Source organism: Euprymna scolopes, chromosome 34, assembly GCF_053919585.1.
Source record: "Euprymna scolopes isolate OS-2025 chromosome 34, ASM5391958v1, whole genome shotgun sequence".
Lineage (NCBI taxonomy): Eukaryota > Metazoa > Mollusca > Cephalopoda > Sepiida > Sepiolidae > Euprymna > Euprymna scolopes.
In genome coordinates, this window is record NC_136515.1 from 68,880,129 (window position 1) to 68,887,626 (window position 7,498).

Consider the following 7,498-nt stretch of genomic DNA (forward strand, 5'->3'; position numbering starts at 1 on the left):
CTTTTATTCTGTAGCAGTTACCGATTTAATGGCACTCTTTTTACTGAAAGCACTTAAATACCACTTTAAACATATCCAAGGGGGGTCTTTATAGAGATGATGCTCTTTTTACTACAACAGCCAGGCCAAGAGAGTACAACAAAACAATTAAAAAAATTAAATAACTTCTTTAATAATTTTGGCCTTTCTATAATTATCGAACCAAACAAAAAACTTCAAATTTTCTAGATATTACACTTAATTTTAACACCGAAACTCATAGCCCTATCATAAACCAAACCTTACGCTTTTATACGCCCATAAATATTCTAACCCAAACCCAATTATAAAATCTCTAGAAGAATTTCTGCCCTTTCTGCTGATAAAAAACTTTTAATCAAAATGCTGCTTTCTTCAATAATGCCTTAAGAAACTCAGGACACAAGGAAAAGATTAAATACAACCACTATGCTCATCCTGCAGGCCGCCTTAAATCTGTAATAACCCACAATATGACTCGTAAGAAACCAGTTCAAATAAGAAGATCTGCCGCTATCAATAACAATGAACCAGTCTACATATATAATCAAAACCAAAATACAAATCGCAATACATCTAACCAACCCAGTCGCATTAGGAGAAAGAAAAATATTTGGTTAAATCATCAATTTAACGTAAATGTCAAAACTAATATACCTAAGGAATTCTTAAACATTGTACAAAACTCTTTCAAATACCAACACAGATATAGTTCTATTTTCAATATAAACTCAATCAGGATTTCTTATTCAACAATGCCGTATTATACACAAAAAATCTTAACATCTAATAACAAAAAAATTAAATCAGCCCAAAAAATCACTTTCCAAATTAAACCCAAAACTAACTGTAATTGTAATAACAAACATCTTTGCCTACTCAATAATGATTGCACCCATAAAGGTGTTATATATGCATGCACAATTTCTGAGCTCCTACGCAATCGTCCCATAATAGACACTAATATTTCGTCTTCAAGTTATCCTTCTTCCCATCCTCCATCTGATATAGTTACTAATCCAATATACCACTCGAGCAGCCCCTCCATCTACAATCATACAACTAGGAATCATGTTAATAATAATAATAATAATAATAATGATAATAATAATAATGTTACTAACAGCTATCCTAACCTTAACAACACTACGAACAAAATTCAAACTATTTAACTCATACAAATCACAAATTAATATTAATATCAGACCTCGAGCTTTTAATAGAGTACATACATATATCGGCGCTACTTCAACATTAATTAAGAAAAGAATATCAAACCACATTTCTTCTTTTAAAAACCAAAGGTTTAATAATATCCAAGGAACATCTCTTACCACTTTAATTAAAAAACGTAACTCTAATAATACCCCGTTCTCAATCAAATGGGCTATCATAAAAAAGTTAAGTCTTATACTACAGGCTCTAAGTCATGTCGCCTCTGCACAACCGAAGCTATAACTATAATTACGCCCCCACAAAGTAACAATATAATAAATTCTTAAAACGAACTGATCTTTTTCTGTAAACATAAGTCCAAATTTAATTATAGCAATTTTGAAATTACATAGTTATTACTTTAACCTTTCAGATAGATATATAATTCGTCTTTAACTTTATCGTTTTTTCTACATACTTTCTGAATACTTTATAACTTAATAATTCTTTATTTTACTTCTTCATTTCTTCTTGTTTAGCCGGATTTCATCTGCAATTTCTGTCTTAGTCTTTAAATATTCCTATCTACCTACACATCTCTATCCTGTATATATATTTACTTATATTTTACTATATGCATTTACTTAGAAACTTACTTGCTTTATCCTGAATTTGCAGGTACCGGCCACCCTTTCCCCTTAAATTTTTTTTTTATTTTTTTATTTTATATTTTATTTATTTTTTATTATTATCTATTTTTATTTTTTATTAATTAATTTATTTATTACTTTTTCCTATTTAGTGTCTTTTAACAACTCTTGCTGACATTTTCTTAAGTAATAACCTGTATATTTCAGTTGGCCTATTTTTGCCCTATATTTTTACGCGCCTTTTAACATGTTTTTGTTTGGGTCATTTTGACATTTGCTTTTCTATTTTATATTTAATTCTATCACCATTTAATTTTTTTCTTTTTTTTTTGTATTTCTTCCCTGATCTTACTTATTTACATTATGCCTTTTCTTTTATTATTATTTATTTATATATTTATTGGAATTTTCCTTGTACATATTTGTGTATTATTCCATAGATTTCGGCCTTTTGGATTATTTTGGAACATCTTCCAGTTACATGTTTTCCTTGGATTTTACTTGTGCAAATGGAAATTCAATTAACTTTCTTCGAGTTATATTTTTGGATTTTACCATCATTGGATTATTTACCTTTCACCAGACTATCCATTCACGTGTAATCACCTTTTTCTTCACCATATTCCCCTTGCTTCACTTTTTGTTATCAAGTAAGTTCTTTGATTTACTTGCAGGTTCATCAAATACTTTTGTATGCAAAATCCAATCCCGCATTTTGCTAATTCCTACCCTCTGATGAGAAGGAAAGTATTTCTTTGAAACTCCGCGAGTTAAGGACTATCCACTTATCAAGAGTTTCCTTTTCAGATTAAATATGTTTTTAGCTCTTTTTCAAAGTGTTTTAACATGTTTTATTAACTTTGTGCTCTTATATAGATATATATATATACACATATATATACATATATATACACACATACATACATATATATACATATATACATATATATATTTATTTGTAGTCATCGACACTTTTACAGTCTTGTTAATTGTATCACATCTCATCAGTGCCGCCAAGCCGAGGATTGAACCTAGAACCGTCGCGTCGATATATATATATATATATATATAGATATATATATATATATATATATATATATATATATATATATTACTACTTCATTTACTCACATAAAATTAATATACGAAAGTATAGATTTATGCGTAAACTTTAAGTATTTACTTCAAAAGTGCGCAATACGTAGGTAGAGCTAGTTAGTAATTTATAAAATCTTAATCGCCATATATATTTTATAAATTACTATATATATATATATAAATATATATAGTTGCCTATCTTATAATTGTTTAAAAATTTTTATAATTATTATAGTAAAAAAATAATTATATATATATATATATATATATATATATATATATATATATATATATATATATATATACGGCATAACCGCGTTGACACACCGGCTCTCGTCATATTACCCAAATTAAGCAACGTTGAGCCTGGTTAGTATCAGATGGGTAACCATTTGGGAATTCTAGGCGCTGTATGTGCTGTCCGCTTATCTCCGCATTTGTTTCCAGTCGTCCTGTACTTCACTTGCCACTGGTATTTAACAATGTCGTCTCAGGAGAAGTGTGGTTGGAGGTTGCGCATCTCCGGCTACATAAATTTCACTCCCAAGCAACCCTTCGTGTGTATCCATAGTCTGTCCAAGACTGAAGGAGCCTGCTTACATACATACATACGTGATAATGATGATGATTGCAACGTCTTGTCAGACGAGTGCCACTCCCTCAGACATTTAAAATCCATGAGCCCAAATGTCTGAGGGAGTATCTATACAAATATGATGTTATAGAGTCTTAGCTAAGTCTCTCTCTCGGTTCAAAATGTTGAGATCCAGCAACAAGCAAGAGCAAGATAGCCAGCAACAAATTAAACTGCAGACCAGCTTAATGCGGGTACTGGTCTTCCGCTTTATTGTTTTTTAAATCAGATATTTGCTTCTCCTAGAAAGGTTGCCTTCACCACGGCTTACGGGAGCCCTCTCTACCCCAATACACATATACACACACACAAATATACACGGTGCTAGTTTGCCGTTGACCCAGAAAAAGAGTTCATTCGCCCGTTGTTCATACATACGTACATTGATACGTATATAGATACATACATACATACATATATGTGTGTGCGTAGATTTGTGTATAATGTATGTATTCATGCATATATATATGTATATATATATATATATATATATATATATATATATATATATATATTGCTGTGCACGTGTCTCACTCATTAACACCCAGAAGATATTTGATAAGATACTTATTTTTGCAGAATTAATATATCATGTAGGTATGAACTGAGATCAAAGAGAAAAGAAGTATCGTTCTTCAGAATAAGTCACTATCATGGCGTATAAAACATTATCATCAAGAAGTACGTTCATTAAAAACAAACTTCCAAATATATAGTAAAACCTAACTGTAACATAGAGTTAACTAGCCCTTTATTTTCCTACATCAACGAACTTCGCTCCCTCAATTATACCTAAATGGCAATTTGTAAAATACATATTTTATAGCACTGTTTACGTGCAAAGTGCTCATAATACTTCAAACTGTATTATTGCACTATTTTGTAAATCTACATCATGAAGTAGTATTTACAAGGAAAGAGGCCTTGATCCTCGGAAACTGAAGTCAACTGAAATCATTAGAAACAAAACTATGATATACTAGAAGTATGTGACCGGGCGTTTCCCCGCGATTGAATAATGATCAACAAAGTTTCAGACTTCCATATTTTTATGATTATCTGAATCGATTATATACCCATTCTTTCAATAAATCGATTGATTACCTACTCTAATCCAAGACCTATCGCGATGCACCTGGGAAGCTTCATGGATCCCGAAGTGACTTAGTTCCCAATAGATTGTAGTCCACATTGCACTGTAGAGAACCTAATCTTGATTTTATAACATTATTTATATGTATAATAACTTGCATTAAAGTTTAAAATGCAAAAGTCAAGGATTATGCTTCAATTGTATTGTAAATAGAAACATTAATTTCGAACGCGCCTCTGTCATATCAACGAACCCTGTGTTGATTTTATATTCTTGGTATTAGTGGGTTTGCAGTGATAATTGCTTGAATTTAAGTTTAAAATGAAAAGCTAAATATTATTGGTTAATTGTGTTTTGAACAGAAACTTTGATTTCGAACGCGCCTCTGTCATATCAAATAACTTACTGTTGATTTTATATGTCGGGCTTTCCGGCTTGCGTGATAATAAAACTTCTCAAATGCTCTTGTGATGTTAGGCTGTGTAAGGTGTTAACTTTGGTCTAAATCGCCTTTACGTCCTTTCATCGGATTATTTCGATTATCGACTAGGTACTTATCGAGGACATTCCCATACACAACTTATCTAAGAACACTGCCAGGCGTAAAGTACCTACGTGTGAAATTTCATAAAATAGATCCAGTTGTTTTCGAGTTCATAGGGAACGAACTCACAGGAACACAGATGCACATGCTCACAGATACACAGACACACAAAGTTCCTTTTATATAGTAGTTTGGATTGATGAGGCTTCGCTTTACTATAACGTAAAATAAGCTATATGTCAATTTTATAGCATTAAAGTACGCCACTCACTCATAAACACCCGAAAAATGCTGAATAACATACACGTTTTGGGTAGCACCGTTACAAGTATATAAAAAAGACTATGTATAATGGAATAATAGTAGAAATATTCTTCATTACGTAGTATCCAACGAGAAAAAAAAAAATTACAGCACATAACATGTTACCAAGAAAATCAAACTCATTGAAAACAAAGCATATTTCAATATTAATACAACTGTGATATACCGTTTAGTTAACAAGCGCCTTTGTTTCCAACATGATAGAACTACCTCTAGCCGGAGAGTGCTAAATTAACCTGAAATTTTCAATTCGTCCGAGGTTAATAATGGTCACTTCCCCCTTTGGTGTTCGCACGCCATGTATAAATGTGTAAAAACTAATAACCTTCTCTTGCCAGCTCACACGATTTTATTTTTCTATCTTTTTCCAATAATTGTTCTTTATTTCTTTATTTTTTTTTTTTCGGCTGTCCATTTTCTGATACGATGATAAACATGAATTTATTGGAGAACGAATCAAAAATCAAAAGCCAATAGTGAAAAGAGAAAAAGAAATAGATTGCGGAAAATATTCCCGCGAGTCTATCAATTTGCTGGCGCCATTTTGTTTAAACATTTCTTTTAGTGAGCATTTCATATTACGCGATAACTTCGATGAATACACTTACAAGCAATGTTCCTCGATATTACAAGCGATACGGAAAGGCCTATATATTTTAATATTGGTCTTGTTCCATCAATTTATAACTAGATTAACTCTTACCCCCTCTCTCTCTCTCACCCTCTCTTTCTGTCTGTCTGTCTGTCTGTCTGTTTGTCTCTCTCTCTCTCTCTCTCTCTCTCTCTCTCTATATATATATATATATATATATATATATGTACTGTTTTAACAAAAACCAAGACGTCATGTTTTCTTTTTCTCATAAAGGAAATGTTTCTTTTCCTTAATGTTTCATTGTTAAAGTGTTTTTTTAATAAGTCTGCAGAAAGGCTGTCCTTGTGAGAATTTTCAAAAAACATATTGTTTGAATTTGTCGAAATGGTCTTGAAACAATTGTAACTAACAATAATATGCACTTTCCGTTGCTATCAACCCATTTCTTGAAGTCTTGTTTTGTGTTAAAATAGTATATGAATGCTCAATTATGAAATATGATAATTTTGTAGATTACTTTTTAAGTCATCTCTCCTTTTTGGCTTAAGTGTATTGGTATATGAACAATTACTGAATTATATTAAATCAGTTAATTCGGAATAATACAAATTTCGCTATATATATATATATATATATATATATATATATATATATATATATATATATATATATACAGGGTGTCTAAAAAGTCACTGAAGCGTGAATTCTTTACGTTTGATGCTATCTTTCTGTAATTATAACAAAATCATGACACTGAGTAATTTTGAATAAAATGCAATATTCAAGCAATCTGTATTCATGAAAAGTAATGTATTTAAATGTTTTCCATTTTAAGCTTCGCTTATGTGATTTCTTTCCAACACGTTATTTATGAAAGAATGAGGTATCTCTGCGACTGCAATTTAACACCCTTATTTCGTTCCTGGTGCTTTCCTTCAATTCCTGCAGAGTTTGGTGTTTGTTAACATAAGCTCTTTATTTACGATATCCTCACAAGAAAAAGTCAGGGATAGTAAAGTATGGGGGACGTGGTGGCAATTTGATATTGCCATAGCGAAAGATAATGTTGTCGCCAAAGCATTGCCTGGGAAGTTCCATGGTGTCTCTCGTCGTATGTGCTGTTGCCTATCTTATTGGAACCATACAAATTCAGCATTAATTTCCAAAATATTATCTGTGAAATATCTGAAATAAAGAAAGAAATAATCATGAATGCGAAAATGACACGGTTTTTAACATTTCACTGATTTTTTAAACATGTCAATTTCTGCATCTCCAATTGTGTAAAAATTCCGAGCAATTTGAATATTTTATCATGTCTCAAAGTGACATCATGTTCAACAAGCGAGATCGGAGAAACTCAGCTGTACAACCCATGATCGCTACC